The 18,103-nt window shown below is 40.2% G+C and overlaps 1 protein-coding gene across 9 annotated transcripts in view; it reads left to right on the forward strand.

Annotated features, from left to right (window-relative positions):
* The first annotated feature begins 285 nt into the window (after window positions 1-285).
* FRMD6 (FERM domain containing 6) overlaps window positions 286-18,103 on the forward strand; it is a 73,325-nt gene continuing 55,507 nt past the window's right edge. For 2 of the 9 annotated variants that reach the window (XM_081047753.1, XM_081047754.1), the window contains exon 1: window positions 360-680. The gene's annotated coding sequence lies outside the window, so the exon portion shown is untranslated. Of the gene's footprint in view, window positions 681-18,103 lie in introns of all 9 variants that reach the window. The other 7 variants (XM_081047748.1, XM_081047751.1, XM_081047752.1 and 4 more) reach the window with 7 other exon arrangements.

An 18,103-nucleotide genomic window follows, 5' to 3' on the forward strand; every position in this document is an offset into this window, starting at 1 on the left:
AGTGTCGCCTCGTGCCTCCGTCTCCTTCGCGCGGGGGAAGGCTTAGATCGCAGGGGTCTACGCAGTGTCTTTCTACGTCCTTCCTCTGGACCCGGGAGTGGTGGTTCCCTCCGCTTTCACCGGACTCTGACTCGAGACACCCCTCCGCGAGACGCTTGGTTGGGTCCGGGGCGGGGCCAGCAAGCCTTCCACGTGCGGTTGCGATCTCCGCGCTCTGCTCTCCGGGTTCGGATGCCTCCCCCGCTACCTCCGGCGGGCGGGGGGCGGAGCCTCAGGGGGCGGGGAGGGGGGCGGGGGCGGGGGCGGGGGGCGTGGCCGACGCGAGCGCTCCCCTAGCTGCCCAGGGCGAGGGGCTGAGTGGAGTGGGGCAGGCGCGGCGCCGACAGGAAGGGACAGAGCGCTGATTTGAGTCCAACGCGTAGTGCTCCAGACTTTTCTCCGAGGTACGAGCAAGAGCCCGGCGCTTGGGGGCCTCCCAACCCGCCCCCTAGCCCGGCCACCGCGTCCCGGCCTCCCGCTGTGCCCCCTGCCGGCCGGGCGGCGGCGGCGGCGGCGGCTGGACGGGGCTTTGGGAGGGTTTCGGGAAAGTCGCAAGCTCCAGCGAAATCTGTGACTCCTTCTCCGCGTCTTTCTTCGCCTTCTCTTCGCTCCCTCGGCTCTGGGCGTCGGGCAACGGGCGGGTAGGTCGCCTTTTGCGAGTCAGAGTTCGCCCACGCTGGGCTGGGAGGTCGGAGCTCCGGGGCAGCGGGGGAGGCGCGGAGCTCCGGGGCCGCCTGTGCAGCGAGGGCGGGAGGCCGGCCGGGGCTGAGGGCTGCCCCTTCGGGTTCAGTGTGCTACGCTTGGTTCTCCTGTGATCCCCGGCGAACTGTTCTGGGGGCGCCTGTCCGTCGCGCCCCGTAGCTGTGACGGGGCGCGGGAGCTAGCCCATGAGCCCTGCATTCCTGGGAGCCGTGCCTGCCGCCTGTTGTGCGCGCCTTGGGGCCGGGCAGCCAGGCTGCGGGAAAGGACCCGAGCGCAGCATCTGCCCCGTCGTCCCTGAAAGTGCCTAGTCCCAAGAGCTGGAAATTGAGTTGGGGCTCGGCGGCGCCAGAAGGGGGCCTCCGTGGGATGCGAGTGGGGGGCGCGGCCTGTAGAATTTGGGTTCCTGGAGGAGCTTGCGGCGCGCAGGCCCGGACCCGGGCAGAGGAGACCACCAGCCTCTCCTCTAGGATGGGCAGGAACTGTCAGGTATAGACAGCTGGGGGCCATCCGTGTGAGGTCCATAGGGAATATAACAGCACCTCGAGTCCCGGAATGGTATCACCAAATGGTGAGGGCGTTTTCTTAAAGGCATGAATAAATGGAAAGCTGTCAAAATAAACATTTTAAAGTTGGAATGAAAGCTGGCAGATTTTCAGGTTGTGCAGTTGTGTATCCAGAGAAATAATTAGCTTTTTTTAAATACCCTTTTCGTTTTCATTTTTTAGCAAAAATCTGTTTTACCAGTATTTCCCTCAGGAGTTGTGCATTGCCCACAGCGGGAAAGGAAAACTTCAGCAAGCGTTCTCGGGTTGCTTTTGCCTTCAAGCCTTGTGCTTTTCCGTTTTTTGTTTTTTTTTTTTGAATGCGCAGAAAAAGTAGCTCTTGCTGGATTTTCCATGTATGATTCTGTCTCTTCTTCTCTGGGATCCAGCGATGTTTGTTTATTGGTTTTATAAGCATCTATTTAAATTAAGATTTTTCACAAAATAACTTCCCGTTGCCACAGGGTGTAGTTTACGGATTAGAAAATACTGCTGGAGAAAGCTGCTAGTGGCTTCATTTTTCAAGAATGTAAGTCATTTCCTTTCTGTGATTTCAGGGAGTTGATCTTCCACAGCATCAAAACTTTGTGGGGAACATTTTCCGTGATACATCTGTCATTAAAAACGACTTTGACTTTTGGATTTTTCTTCTTAGAGCAGCGCATTAATTTAGGGTCAGCAATGTTAAAGGACCAGAAGTTTTTCAGGATCTACAGCATTTTGAGACCATTGTAGAGAGTAACTTTAACATTCACCGAGACCTACAAACAGCCTGCAGGATGGAGAGTGGGGGAGGGGAGAAGACCAGAAAAGAGAGGCAGGAAAACAGATGGGTTTGCTGTTGTTCTTTGTAGTATAAAACTTCAAGCACCTAATCATTTTCCTTGGGTGTGGTTTTGAGAAATAAAAGTATGTTAAGAATGAAAATACTCCACAATACGAGACAGCTGACATTTGAGTTCTCTTTCAGTATGTTTGTAAACATACTGGATTTATATTTATATTAAAATGGACCTTTGGGATTATTAGATGAGAAGGCTCCCCCAGGGGGTATCTACTATCAAGTTATCTGCAGGATATCTTCTCCAGAAAGCAGACTGACTGTAATATGAACTAATTTTCCTCCCCTTGAATTGCTTGTAAGAATGCCTGAGATCTGACACTCATAGACCACAGTAATAAGCAGCTCTTGCAGTGCTCCAAACATTTTAAGCGACAGGAAATCTATTTTCACCCCCTCCTTTTTGGGGGGCAACAGGGGTAAGCTACCAGCTTCAAGTGCATAATTTGGACTTGAAGATTTTAGATGCTCCTAGCTCTCCAGGAAAACAACATGGGCCAGGATGAAGACACTGCTTTTGAAAGCAAAATGTCCATGTATTAAGTAATAACTTTTAGCTATAAGTCTTTTAAAAACTCATTCAGTTGGGCTAGCTGAATTGGGGAGGGGCGTGTTGTAGAGCTTTTCTGTTTCTGGACTTTGTTTCCACTTTTAACTACATTTATAAAGCTTTTGGCTTCCAGAACTAATGACATAATAGACTGCATAGCCTTTTGTGGCAGATGCTTGAAGTGAAAGTTTCAAACAGAATTGTTTTTGACTGAGCTGTCAGGTTCAGAGTTTAGTGTAAGAGTCCCATCTTACAACTAACTTAATATTAATAAACGAATTCTTTACAGTTTTCAACTTGGATATTGCACATTTTTATTTCTAAGGCTACGGGTTTACCAAAAAAGTTAAACCTGCAAACAATTATTTTATTACATGAAAGCCAGTACCAAGAAAAGATTAACTCAGTCCAGATGTAAAAATGTATGTGAATTTTAGGTTTGGATGATCTCAACAAGTTTTCCCTTTTGTTGATGAGGCTGCCTGCATCCCAGATGGCATGCACACATTGTCCTTTCAGTGGTTTTCTGAGTTCACAACTAAATTTCACAGGCTTTTCCTAAAGTCATTTTAATATTGTTTTAAGTCTTCTAAAGAATAGAAAGTTGTCTGCATTTATGCAGAGATGGGTTTTTCCTATTACTCATTAAAACAAACCTCATAAATGTCCTGGCCTCGTAGATGAAGCCTATGTCTTTTGTAAGTGGGGAAATGGGAGGTATTTAGTATTGTGTATCCCTGTGCCCTGTGGGTAAAGCGTAGAAGCTTTGGCTATGCCAATTCCAACTCTCTTCTTTTAAAGAAAAGTTTTAAGTGTGTTTACAACCTTCAGTAGAATCCCGTTGGAACACAGTGTATGTTTTCTGTGATACACAGCAGCTGGTCCTGGTACGGTGATCCTCTTAGCCCATCTCCCAACGAGAAACAACACACAGAATTCATAAGAAAACTCCAGTATTTTTTCATTATATACATTCCAGTATGTTTTATTATATATATTTTAGGAAGTCTTTGTATGATTATATAATTATACATTTTGGGAGTTTGATTCCATTGTGATTGTGTATAAAACAATTGAGTGTAGGAGAGGGGAATGGGAAAGATTCAGTGAAGGAATTTTATGAGTGGTGCAATTTTAGTTAAAATGTATCTTTCCTAAAACTCAACAGGAAAAATGTTATTGTTGGCCTCTGTAGTTAAACTTTGATATAGGGGGTAGTTGAGAGGGCTTTTTGAATTGCACATTATCCTGAGGAAGAGGCTTTGGGGGCCTATAAAAATAAGTAGAAACAAGTTAAAGGGATAATTTGAGAGGAAAGAGGAAGTAGAATACTGGGCAGTGAATTGCAAGGAAAATCTAAACTTAGAAGGATGAGTATTTAAAACAAGACTGAAGTGGGGAGAACTTTCTATTTAAAAGTAGGAATTACAGAATAAGATCTTTTTATCTGAGGAAAAAAGGATTAGAATTAAGGTGCCTTATCTTGTCTTATATACAACAGTAAATAGTGCTAAGTGATATTTATCCTGGAAACTTTGCCTTCGTGTGTATTGAATTACTGGTTTTGTGTTAAATAGTTTTCAGGGACTAGATGCTTATGATTGTGTGTCCCCCCTCTCCCTCTGCCCCCAGGCCACTTCCTTTTTCACAGACTGAAAACATTTTTGTCTAAGCTCTGATGATTCTACAAATATTTAATTAGTCTCCCACCATTTGGGAGAACTATAGATGCCCATCCTTAAAGGAGCTCCACAGAAGTAATGGCTGAAGTTATAATAAAGTTTTGAGTGAAAATAAGCAGTCTGTACTTCCAGTTGTCTTACATGGATTAGTGGTATAAATACTTCTGGTGCAAGTTTGTGTACTGTCATTTTATATGTAACAAGTGGAGTAATCACGCAGTATACCACATTGATCAAAGAGGGATTATTGAACACTGGGAAGGGGAAAGAAATCACTAATCTGACAGCTGGTTGTATTACCTGAGGAGGAGGAAAAGGTGCTGAAACAAATTCTCAGATGAACCTAATACAGGCCAAAGGAGAAGGCAGAGTTTCCTGGAGCTCCTTGAGGTTGTTGGTAGCACAGCGTTTTCTTGAATGGCTTTCCCCACCCTTGTGGCCTTACCTATCAGAGTTTGACCTGTATAGCAGGAAACTACGTAAAGATTGGGGCATTATCCAAGTCATTTCATTAATGTGATAACTGGGATACTTCTGACCAAAAGTATCTATTTAGAACTTCACTGTTCCAAATTGATTATCTGGTGGTATTTTTAGATGTTTTCTAATAACTTTGCCTTTGTGCACATGTTATAGAATTTTGAGCAGTTATGTTGTACTGGTATGTATATGAAGACAGGGAAAAGCAATATTTTATAACAACTTATTGCCATGGTTTTATGTGGAAGAAATCATTATAAAAGAATCAAGTAAATGCTAGGTGAAGATAATTAGAAAATGAATGATGTTACTTTTTTTTTTAACTTCTCAGGAGGTTTTCTGTCTAGTTTACATTAAATGAAATGTAATTAATTTTCTCCCTACAGTAGCTGTCCTCCCTACACTTCTGCTGTTCAGTTTCACTACATTGCTTTTTTGGAGTGAGGGGTCTGTGGCTTAATTTTCTTGAACTTGTTGAATAATTACATACCACCAGAAAAATGCACAGATCAGAAGTGTATAGCAAATAGTGATCATACCCAGGCAACCAGCATCCAAGTCAAGAGACAGCACATTACTAGCCCCCCCCAACAGCCTCTCCTTACGGCCAGAATTCCTGCTCCAGGGGTAACCACTCTTCTGATTTTTATTGGCAGTGGTTAGTTTTAACCTGTTCTTGGACTGCATTTAAATGAAATCAAATATGAGTTCTGTTTTCTGTCTTTTGCTTAACATAGTGTCATTCCAGATTGATCCAAATAGCAGTTCTTTTTTCTTTTTTTTTTTTTCTGTGAATGAATATACCCAGTTTATTGCTCCATTCTGTTGATGGACATTTGGATAGTTTGGAGTTGGTATGTCGGGTATGACCTTTTGGTGGCTCAAGAAAAATCAAGCACTTTGGAGTTGAAAGGAGAGTATCGTCTTAAGATTAAAAGAGAAAAAAAAAATGCTTCAGAAATGTGACAGAAAAAAAAAGCAGTATCATGAAAACACTAAAGGCTCAACTCAATCCATAGAATCCTTGTGTTTCAGGGACACGGTTTGGAATATACCAACTGGATAGTGCCAGATTTCAGTTGAGAATTGGGAAAAGGGAGCGGACCTTAGGTGACAGCCAGCTCCATTGTTTTTTAGAGGTGGAGGGTTTGGGGTCCCTTGAGATTGAGTGATTTGCACAAGTCTCACAGCAGATGACAGCAGAGTCAAGCTGCTTCTGACTCTCAGTCTCAGCCCCCTTCTCTGCAGTCCAAACAGTGAGTCCACGGGCCTGGAGGGACTGGGTGCCCTTTTCTGATTCCCAGAGAGGTGTGCTGTAGACAGACAGACTAAGACCTGCCCAGAGAAAATGGAGCTGTAGCCCAGGGAGGCAGAACTTTGCTTCCTCAAGTCTGCTGTACTGGTGCCCCATACAGAGAGCCCTTTGGACTTCTCTTTTCCCTTTTCTTCCTCTCCCTCTCTTTTAGGACTCTCCAGGGAGACCTTGGTTTATAAGTGCCAATAGGTGATATCTTGAGGTCCCTCCTGACTCATTGTTTCATTGATCCATAAATGATCTAGGATGGACCGTAATTTCAAAGAACTGCTTTCTAAATATTTTTTGAATAGTTCATTTGTAAGAAAATGTTGAAAAAAGACTTTTTCCTCTTCCTGCCTTTATGTCTCCCCCCTTTTTCTACACACTTTTCCCCTCCCTCCACCCGTCTCCCCCTTCTCCCCCTTCTCCCCCTTCCCAAGTTATCATTCCTTAAATATCCCTGGAAACATCCGGTCTCTGTACCTAAAACAACAGTGAAATTCTGATGCTGAAGTCTGTGGCGGTCCCCTGGAAACACTTATTTTGTAAAATGTCGGATTATGATTTCACTGAGAAATTTAATAGATAAAACAAAATACTTGCAAAGGAAAACTATTGATATAGATATTTTCTTTCATGTTTCCCTAAGGAGAAAGGATGTTTTCATGGTTCAAGAAAAGGCTCAAACCTTCAAGTTAGGCTCATTAGGAAGGTGAAAAACAGGTAAAATGACAGACGTTTTACATATGGGTAGTAAAATATATCTTGCCTGAGTGAGATACTGCTTGTAACAGCAAAAACTTATGTGTAATCTTAGAGAATAAAAAAAAGTGCTCACTATTGTGACAAATTGCTCACTGAAATTACTACAGAAAAGAATAATGTGTTTTGAAGATGACATTGAAGAGTGGCAGTGAAATGTAATGGTAAAAATGAGAACTTTCAGGTCGGTCCTCAGGGGTCCAAATCCAGGCTCCGCTATTCTCCAGGATGTAACCTTGGGGAACTCTCTGAACCTCTTTTTTCTCATCTGTTAAATGGGTATAATAATAGTAACTATCCCACAGGGTTGTTTTGATTATTAAATGAAGTAGTACCTGTAACGCAACTGGCATGGTCTGACACGGTCAAGTAATGTTAGCTCTTGTTACTTAAGACAGAAAGAAATGATGTATAAAAGTACTTACAGTTTTTTTTGACTTCCCTAAGCTTTTGTTTATAAGCAGTTGTTCACAAGATTTTATTATATTTTGTTTATTGATGGCATTAAGCAGGCAACAGAACCTAGTATTTCTGTTGTAGGTATTGGGCAATCTGTATTGCCACCAAGAACATCTGGTCTGTTCCACTGATCACTAATTGATCGAGTTATTTTTCTTAATTCTTTTCTAATTCCTAGCAGTCTCAGTCCCCCAGCTTCTGGTACTGGATAATTCTTTCTTTCCAGATGCTAAAAAGTAACTTAAAGAGTCCCAATGGCCTATGTCTTTTGCTCCTGTACCCTGTAGATTTCATTTGAGTCCTTTAAAGACAGCCACTAGTATTGGGGTAAGACAATGGTTTATTCCTCCCTGCCCCATCTCCCCCTCCGTCGGCACAGTTTATATAATGTGGGTCAGACCCCTTTACCGTTTTCTGTTATGAGGCGCAAAGCCCAAGATTTTAAACCAAAGGGAATGTTTACATCAAAGGGAATGTTTAAGAAAAACAAAATTAAGCACTTTAGAAAGACACATTTACATCTAAACAGGATAATTACAAGCCCAGTCAAATAGGCACAGGCTCATCCAGAATAATCATGATGTATCATTCTGATCTGTTCATTAAAAGGGGGATCTACCGCAGATAGCCCTATTCCCTGCAATGTGTTGTGTAATATCTTGAACTTAGTGAACATTTTTAAAGCATTAAGTTCACTACGTCCATTAAAAAACAGGTTTTACATCTTTCTGGAGTATCCAGGTCTTTGGTTGAATACTTTGTGCAGGTCCTACCAAAGTATTTCTTTTCTGGGTGGGAGAACAAAATACATGCGCATGGAAAGGTATTAGATGTTTCAGATAAGTACTAAGTAGAGTCCTGGATTGAGGGAGCGGAATCAGTGATGGCCAAAGGAAGGGTGTTGCGAGCTTCCCTGGGGCCGCTGGGTCTGTGTTGGGCTATAAGGTCAGGTTGGGACCTTTCTATTCTTCAAGTACAAACAAGCTTTTCTAAAAGTAACAGGAATGGTCAGGATCTCATTAAATATCAAATATTAAAGCCTCAAATATTAAAAGAGAACTATGAAATTGGAATTACTAAATGTTTAAATTGATTTATTCATTCAACATAATGTATGCCTACTATGTGCCAGGCAGTGTTTCAGGACCAGAGATAACGTCAGTGAACAAAATAAAGGAAAAAACCCTACCTTCATGAAGCTTATATACTATTAGGAGACAATAAACATAACAGAGCAAATTGTATAGCATTTCAGAAGGTAATAAGTGTGACTGAAAAGAAGAGCAGGTAAGGGACACTCGCCGTGCTAGACATGGGAGGCTGTCAGTTTGAAGTACAGCAGGTCCTTGAATAACGTCGTTACATTATAACATTGATGAGCTACCATAGGACAATAACTCCTTTTATATCAATTAGCCTGTGGTAAAATTGGTTTCATGATACGCCTTTTGCTTAAAGTCACAGGACCTACCGGTGACGTTAAGTGAGGACTTACTGTGGGGTGGTCAGGTAGGTAGGCCTCCCTGAGAAGGCGACTTGAGGCAGGAAGGTAGCTATGCCGAGACACCTGAGGAAGAGAGTTCCAGCAGAGGGACTAACAGAGGTCTCAGGTGCAAGCATGCCTGCTGTGTCCGGGAACAGTGAGCAAGGTCACACAGCAGCAGTAGGTGAGGTCAGAGAGGTTTGAGCAGCACATCGGGTAGGGCCTACCCGGTGGACCATTTTGAGAACTTTGGCTTTGACTCTGAGTGCAGTGGGCAATCATGGGAGAGTTCTGAGCAGAGGAGTAAGGTGATTTGACTTTGGTTTTAATAGAATCACTGGCCGCAGTGCGGAGCTAGGAAGATAGAGCAGGTAGTCAAGGGTGGAAGCAAGGACACACGTTAGCTGTTGGCAGTAACCCAATTAAGAGATGCCAGTAGTGGTGGAGGAGGGGGTGGGAAATGGCCAAGATTTATTTTGTAGGTTGAACCAATAGGATTTCCTGGCTGGCTGTTTGAGGAGCATGAGAAAGAAGGATCAGAGTAAGGATAACATCAAGGCTTTTTGTGTAATTATGGAGTTGCTGTGAACTGCGACGGGGCTCTGACAGAGGAGTTGGTTTGGGAAAGATAACTAGGAGCTGTTTTAAACATGTTATGTTCAACTTCCAAGTGCAGAAGTTAAGGAGGTTGTTGGCTATAGGAATCTGAAGCTTCAAAACCAGGTCCAGGCTAGAGATATACATTTGGAAGTCATGAACAGAATTGGGATGCGATCACTTGGGGAATGGATGTAGACAGAGAAAGCAGTCCATGGAACAAGCTTTGTTCGGATCCTGTCAGCATTTAGTTTGTGGAGAAGAGATCTCAGAGCATCTTAAGCCAAAGGAATTATGCACATATTTCTAACATAGTAGACATAATTGTCTCCATTTCCTAAGTAACAGTGTTATTATTAGAAGACCGTGTTAATTCTGTTGACCCACACCATGGGAAGAGTGAACTATGAGTTACTTTTCTAACTGTGATAAGGCACTTGGGCTGAGCCTCAGGTACTTACTTCATCCTTTACAAGTTGAGTTGATAGAAAAGGAGGAAGTGTAAAAAGGACTGCGAAGGAGCGGCCAGATGGGTAGGAGGGAAATTGGAATATCCTTGAAGTCAAAGAAAGGGTCTCAGGGAGGAGAGAGTGAATCAGTGGTGTCATGAGTTGCTAAGAAGTCAGGTACGATGAGGAGTCAGAGGTGCTCATTGGGTTTAGGAATGAAAGTCATTGGTGACCTTGACCTGAGCTGTGTCAGGTCCCCTGAGCTGTGTCAGTGGAGGAGCGGGGACAAAATCCTGCTTGGAGTGGGTTCTAGAGAGAATGAAAAGCTTAAGAAGGATAATTCTGATTTTCCATTCAGTTTCTTATAAATAGTCAATATTGAATGTGAGTACATGTTAATATGTCTGATAGGATGTGGGTGGGACTTTAGAATGCTGGGGGCCATGAGGGTCTTCAGCAGTGAGGAGCCTTTGAGCTTCCACCAAGTTACCTTGGGTAAAGCTAGTGTGTAGATTGTAGTCTGTTTTCTTTTGAAATAGAAAAAGAAGTTCTGATGCAATTTTCTTATTTTTTTATTGCATCCCTTCAGATAAGAGCTGTATCCTGGAAGCACTGTCACAACGTGATAAGACTTCGCTTGCTTGTTTGTTTTGTTTTCTAGTAAAGACATGTTCTTTAATGGCACCCATTGATCCTTTATGTGAAAAGGACACAGCAGAGCCCCAGTGAGCCCTGTGTTTTGAGTTAGCTTCCTTTTGAGCAGTGCTGCTCCTGGTGGGTCGGAGCTGAGCACACCACACATCGCGTCCCGCAAGCCGGGAAGCCTGCAGTCAGGGCTGCCCGAGCAAATGAAATAATAGAAACAGTGCTTGTTTAATATTTCTTTTATGCCTTGTGCATGACTTTCATGGTGAATATTATTTCAGAGCATGTGATTAAGCACTTTTCATAGCTCTGTGTTTTATATCATAATTATGCACCCAGAATTTTCTCTTCTGGGATTACCTTTGAATTATAATGCTAACTTTCTGCAATACTATCACCAAAACAAATCAACAAGTCTCTGATACTAATTACCTCTTCTTTCCCTAAGCTTATTAAAATGCGAACACATACGCCTTTAATGCTTAAATATTATTTTTGGGTAGTTAAAAGCTTACAGTGACTGCAGAATTAAAAACTTTGTTACGTGTGCTTGAGTGTTATTTGGTAATAGAAGAAAGTAGAGTAATAGTTTTCAGAAAGTTGCGCATTATGGGAAAATGCTGGAAAGAGCAAGGACTTTTTATTTGCAGTGGATCATGACACATGTTTTTTGAGAAGTGGCGCTCTGGTGATGATATGTGTGTTGCTAGTGGGTTGTGGTATATCCACATCATGTCAGCATTCTCTTAGGTATTGCTCTGTCAACACTGTTTTATTAGTATCATTTTGAATGTTTTTTCAGCTGAAACTTATAAGTCATTACAGTTAGTTAAATGAAAGTAATTGGCTTGTAACAGAGAAATACTCACACAAGGCCAGTGTGAAATAATTTGGCAGTGGTCACCGGGGTGTGCAGAGGTGTAAAACTAAGCAAATTTTGAAATAAATGTTAAGTCTCTTAAGTCAGTGACTACAGGATGAAGTCCAGATCTCTTAGTGTGGAATTCAGCATTCTCAACCTGAGTTGCAAGCCTGTGCCACCAGGAAGATTGGCTGCAGACATGTTTTGGTTTCCAACATTGTGTTGAAGACATGTATTTGCCAACATTTAGAAATTGAGAAATTGTACATTGAAAATGTTTTAATTTTATACCTTCTTTTGAGAAACTGGGAGGTATGGCAGTGATCTCATGGAGCAACATAACAGCGTCCCTCTTACGGGGAGTGTGTGCTGTGCAGTCACCCACAGTCCCCAGCACTGACACTCATGCCCCTGACATTGAGATCAAGTTGGCATTTTTCATCCTGCAGGCTTCCCTCTTTTGTTACCTGCCCCTGTAGGCACTGAGTTTTCCCTCCTTGTGTTGCAGATACTTGACTCATTTCCCAGTGCCATCTCAGGGCTCCTTACGTCTAGCCCAGTTGTTCTCTCCATTGTCCCGTCAAAGGCATACGCCCTTAGTCAGGGTCCTGCTTCCTCTTCTTCCCTGAACTGAGCTGCACAGTGCCTGTATCACTTCATCAGAACGCAGCTCATGCAGCTGGACACTCATCATTTTACTTATATCTTCTAGTTTATAAGTTTCTCGAGGACAGCGACTATATCTTATAAATTATTAGTGACTAGCAAATTTATTTTAGATTTACTAGATTAACTGTTGTTTGTATTTAACTTCTAGTGGATGGTAATCTGTGATTATAATAATGCCATAGAGAATTAGAAGATGCCAAAATCTTGCATAGAATCTACTTCCTCAAGTAGGGCCTTCTTAATTTACTACGTGCATTCTTTTGTCGCTTTGCAGATCACCATTTATGTAATCCATGTGAGCATTAATTCTCCAAACACCTCGTTTATTGTCAATTCTCTGGCTCTGTTATGTAGGTGGAGGGAAGCTTCCAAATCAATGGGTCATTACTACATACCATTTTATTATTTTAGATCTGCTTCTTTCTAATGGCTAGTATTGTTTTAAATGTCTTATTCTTTCATTCGTTTGACAAATAGTGTGTATAGAAGACCCTGGATAAAGGGTGAACTTGTCAGGCGTGATGGTACCTGCTTTCCTGAAGTTTTTCTCACCTTTTCGCTGGAAAGGCAGATACTAAATAATGGAGTACAAGTATATAATTGTTCAATTTGACAAGTATTTCTAAAAAGTAGAGGTGTTCTGAGACCTTATAACAGGGCACTGTGGTTTGGGGGTCAGGGCTGTAGTGGGGAGTGTAAAACACGACTAAATTCCAAACTCCTTGACTTGCTCATAATTCATGGCAGTTTGTAAAATATTCTGAATGTAAAAAATTTAACCTTAGAAACAAATTAAGAGGTAATTTCTATAACAAAATAAGAGTTAAAAAGAAAAACAAAACTTTTCCAAAGAATTTACCATTGCCTGTAGTCATTGCATTAATGAGAAAGAAATAATTTTAATGGATAGCTCTTGACTTTACTGTCTTTTGCTTGGTACCTGAGTTGAACTCTTTTTAAAAACAAGCAAACAAAAGACAAAAGGGAAATTGGGCTAGAAATTTCAGATATAGCTAACTTGCAAAACAACTTTCATTTTATGACACTAATTATTTCAAAGATGTTTGCAGTAAGGACTTTTCGTATGGCTTTCTAAAATAGGTTATAAAAAAAATTAACTGATTTATTCCCTCCAGCGTGACTAGCGGATAGTACCTTTATTTTATACTTTCAAGCCCATGACTGAAAAAGATTAATAGTTTATCAATTTTATCCTGGAGTGATGTAAATATGGTGTCATGAAAATCCTCAGCAGTAAAGTTGGTGACATATGTGAGCCAAAAAATAGAGTGGAATTTTGTGTGGTTGCATACATTTTATCACAAGAATCAGAAATGCTTTAAGTATTTTTTCCAAAGAAAATAGAATTCTATACTTAACTAAACCTATCTAAATATAGTAATAAAGTTATTTTTTTGCATAGTTTAGTGTCAAACTGAAACAAAGATCAGCTGCAGTGGTGCCATTTCTGAAATCTCTGTTGAGAAACTCATGTTACTTGTAATTAGAGAAGGAGATTCAGAAAAATTAACATATTTAAGGAAGTTTTAGTTCACATAAAGGTTTCCAAATGTGATCTTAAGGAAATTTAAGGAAATGAGATCAGGGAATAGTTTTTAAGAAATGTCAAGGGTCATGCAGAATTTAGAATAAATTCCAAATAAATCTTTTTAAAGTAAAATCTTTTTAACCTCAGATATTCATTAACTGAGCTCCCATTCATTTTAAGTCTGAAAAAAAGGATGTTGAACTGAGGATTTGTAATTTACTAAATTATTTACTTTTACTGGTGCCTTAGAGAAATGTAAAGAGAAATTTTCATGAATTTCAGTTGTGGCGTAAACCCCAGCAGGGAATGCTAGTGGAAATTACCTAATTTATAACATAAAATAAAATTCCCTTTAATAGTCGGTTTATGAATTCTTGAACTAGACTCGTGTTTGACAAATCAGTTTGCAGGAAATTTGTAATCAGAGCTATAGGATCTAAATGAACACATTTGATGTATAATCTATCTTCTACTGAGGAAACTTTGAAATATATTCTCAATTGCCAAGGGGATGAAATTTTGTGTGGAGGTTGTGTAGGCTGGTTAATGGTCAACTGAATTCCATTTTCCAGTGCTTGAATCCTGACCAGACATGTTGTAGTGATGACTCTGTTTGTATATCTTTTTCTGGTATGTTGTTAATTGTCTGTGTTACTGAGGTTAGTCACGTCTTCCCAGGTAGGCAGTAAGCTGTTTGAGGACACACACGATGTCCCATTTCTACCTCTCTTGAATTCTTCCATAGCTCCTAGAAAACTGTTGGCTCTTCACTTAAGCCCAACAGTGTTTAACAGCTTTATTCTTTCTGATCTAAGGTAACAGAGCTGTCATCTAGATTTAAACCTAGAGCGAATCAGAGAAACATTTGACCCATAAAAGAAGTAACAGAAGCGTATTTGTGAAAACCCATATGCCGATCTCCCAAGTCTGACATTTAAATAAAAGATAACTCTTTGCATAACAGGGATATATGTATTCAGACTTCAAGTTAGCCTTCAAAAATATATATTTTGTCGCTTGAATTTCCAATTTTCAAAAGGCTATGAAAAAAATACAAATTTTATTCCTTAAACTTTTGAAGACCCTAAGTAAAGATCGGGTTTTAAATATTAACACCAGAATGCAGCACTAGAAATTATCTGCTTTCTCGCTGCAAGAAGGCAAGGTCTCTTTTGGAATGCCTTGGTTTGGGGTTTCTTTCTAGCCTGCATAAGAAAGAACAGGGTTTCCTGCTTCCTCATGCCATGGGCTTTCTGTGAGCCTAAGGGAGGTACAGTGTGCACGCGTTTCCTGGGCTTTCCTGGGCTTGACCAAGGCACAAGCTTACTCTATTGCAAATGCCCGTTGAACCATTGCTGCAGGTTTTTCTCCTTGGCTTGACAAGTGGTGGTGTCCACACCTGTTGTGGTGATCAAGTGGTCCCGGAGGAGGTCGTCTGAACATGACACGGGCCTCTCACTCTTTAAGTTGGTACGCTTGGCCTTGTGGCCTAGGAATGTGGTGATGCTGGACCTCAGATTTTCTTATAAAAGAGCTTGTATTGGCCTTACCTTTCTTTCAGCTTGGGAATGGGAGAGACCCACAAGTTGAGATTATTTCTGAACAGAACTTTTATATTGCTGTGCCAGCCATCTTACCTGCTGTTGCCTTGACCTCCTTGGAGATAGGAGTTTTAGCTTCCCTGGACTTCTGTTTCTTCAGCTCTCCTCTGTTTTCTTTTCCTGCTTCGTCTGACCACCTATGTGTTCTCTATTATTACAGGGGAAAAAATAATATCCTCATACCATATGTTCTACATTGGGATGCAATGGCTAATAGAAAAAAAATGTATAGAGATTCTACTCCCTCCTAGTGTATTTTACTCAAATGTGTGTGTGTGTGTGTGTGTGTATTATTCCCCCTGAAGATATTATGAATTTAAACCTTCCACAAGCCAGGGAGTAGTTTGACCCATAAAATAAACTAAAAACTGTGCTTATGAAAACCCATGTATGTATCTTCCAAGTCTGACACATGAGTAAAATATAACTCTTTAAAAAAAACAGTAATAAGTAGTTAAATTTAACGTAGCATTGAAAAATATAAATTTTGTTTAAATGTTCAAAAACTACAAATAAAGATTGAATTTCAAAGATTACTAATAGAATGTAGGTATTAATATAAAATAGCACAATTTCCTGAAAGAAACAAATCAAGATGTCATTGATTAGGTTCCTCTGGTAGCTTAAAAAATCATGTACATACTTTAAAATGTTTATGAGAATAATTTAGGTAACCATAAGAATAATTCCAAGTGGTATTCTTTAAATTACTCTGAGATGCTAAAATATAAAATAAAATGTTTTCATAAATGTATATGCATCTTAATTAATGGGGGTTCTCTGCCTAAATGTAGATAGAAATATACCCATACAGCATGACTTAAGAATTTTAACTATCATTAGAGTTTGGGGTTATAATAAATCACAGTTCGGAAGTTGAATTATAGCTGATATTTGAATGAGGCCATGGATCTTAAAGTGTTGTTAGAGTATGAAAGATAATATTATGACGAAATAATAATGGATTCAGAAGTGCTTTATAAATGTGATATCCTGTACAGCTATACCTCAAGGTCTTATCACAGCTATCTATCTATCTGCATGATCATTTACTACTGACAGGTGTCAAGAGGACAAAGAAGAGTGTAGAAATTGTGGTAAAGTACATGGGCCAGCCTTCAGGAAGGCTGCTTTCCCTAACTGTTTGTCGTGGCCTGTTGCTCTGAAGCTCTAACAGTAAACACAAATGCCTACGTGTTCATGGACACATAGTTGTAGTGTTAAGGATACATAGTGTTCATCAGATTATCTAAGAACCGTGCTTTGTGTATATTATCTCTCTCTTTTTTTAACTTTTATTTGTTTTTTAGGTGTGTTTTTCCAGGACCCATCAGCTCCAAGGCAAGTTGTTGTTTTCAATCTAGTTATGGAGGGCGCAGCTCACAGTGGCCCATGTGGGGGTGGAACCAGAAACCTTGTTGTTAAGAGCACTGCGCTCTAACCAACTGAGCTAACCAACTGCCCCTATATTATCTCTTTTTTAAAAAATTAAAGGATGGTGAGCATTTATTTCCTTCAACTAGATTTTCTAGCATCTTAACAATTTATATCCATGTGACATTTTGTAGTTTTAAAAGGAATTTTTACTTTGGTTACTTTATTAGATCCTTAAAGTAAGGTCGCGCTATTTTATGGATGAGGAGGTTAAATGACTTGGATGATTTGACACCTTTACCCGATACAGTTTGTGACAAAACCAGAACATGATACTCTTCTTTTAACTCTGAGGACTGTGGGCTTTTTTTTTCTTGCCATCACAGTCAGTCACCATATTGATAAAATATTTCCAGAGTATTTGCAAAATATGGTGCAATATTTTAAATTTTTTTATAGTCCCTTATTAAGTCAGTTTTAGTTTCCGCCAGATAGGAAATCAACTTGTGTTCCTTAATTAGCTTACATTGGTCTTGCCATAGAGAATTTTTGTGTCAGTCTGAACTGGTAGGGTAACCTTCCAGAACCTTCAAACATATTCTACTTCCTGTAATAATGCACTTAACTTGGCACAAAATTCCAGATTGTTGAATTTTATCTGAAAAAAAGCACAAGATATGCCTAAAATTTCACACTATCAATCCTTTGTTCAGAGCAGCTGTTACCTTAAAAAAAAAAATCTTTAATTTGTAGGATTGGTTAGTAAAGGGTAATTAAAATTAAAATAAAGGTGTTTGAAATGATGGCACATTATCCATGTAATGGTGAGATATAAAATACAGTTGCTTGATTTCTCTTTAGAACTTTAGTTTTTAAATTGGACTAAAGAAGGCTATGAAGCTCCAATGAAATAGTGCTGGTGTTCTATGGATGCGTGTCTACCATAGGCTTTTCTGTAGGAAGTTTCACTTACGTGTGGATTTTGCAAATTAAACCAAATTTAGCATGAGACCATCTACAATTTACTCTTTCATTCAGTCATTTATGTGCCAAGCATTTTGCTGGAAATTCAATGCTGAACAAGGCATGGACCAATTCTTTAGAAGTTAGAGCCTGGTTGAGGAGGGAAGACAGACAAACAAACGAACAATTATACCATGGTACCTCAGTGAAACATTACCTATGCGTATTTAAAACTCTTTTATTCAGTTTTTATTTAACAAGAAATTTTCTTTTATCTCTCCAGAATTCTTGCTAGGATGATACCTTCAATAAACATAAAAGACCAACCTTTGTTTTCACTTAGTATCCTTTAAAATTATAATCTATTTCCCAATTGCCATGAGTTCCTACATTTTAATTCTAACGTCTGGTTTAAACTTTTTGAAGCCATATATTTAGCCAGTTTAGCTAATATCACTTTTGCTTATGCCCTGTATTGTGTAGCAAAGGGTTTGAGGTAATGTCACATTACTTAACACATAAGGCATGTAAATGAACATGTAGACTCATCAAAGCTA

The sequence above is a fragment of the Rhinolophus hipposideros genome, assembly GCF_964194185.1.
Source record: "Rhinolophus hipposideros genome assembly, chromosome: 5".
NCBI classification, from domain to species: Eukaryota; Metazoa; Chordata; class Mammalia; order Chiroptera; family Rhinolophidae; genus Rhinolophus; species Rhinolophus hipposideros.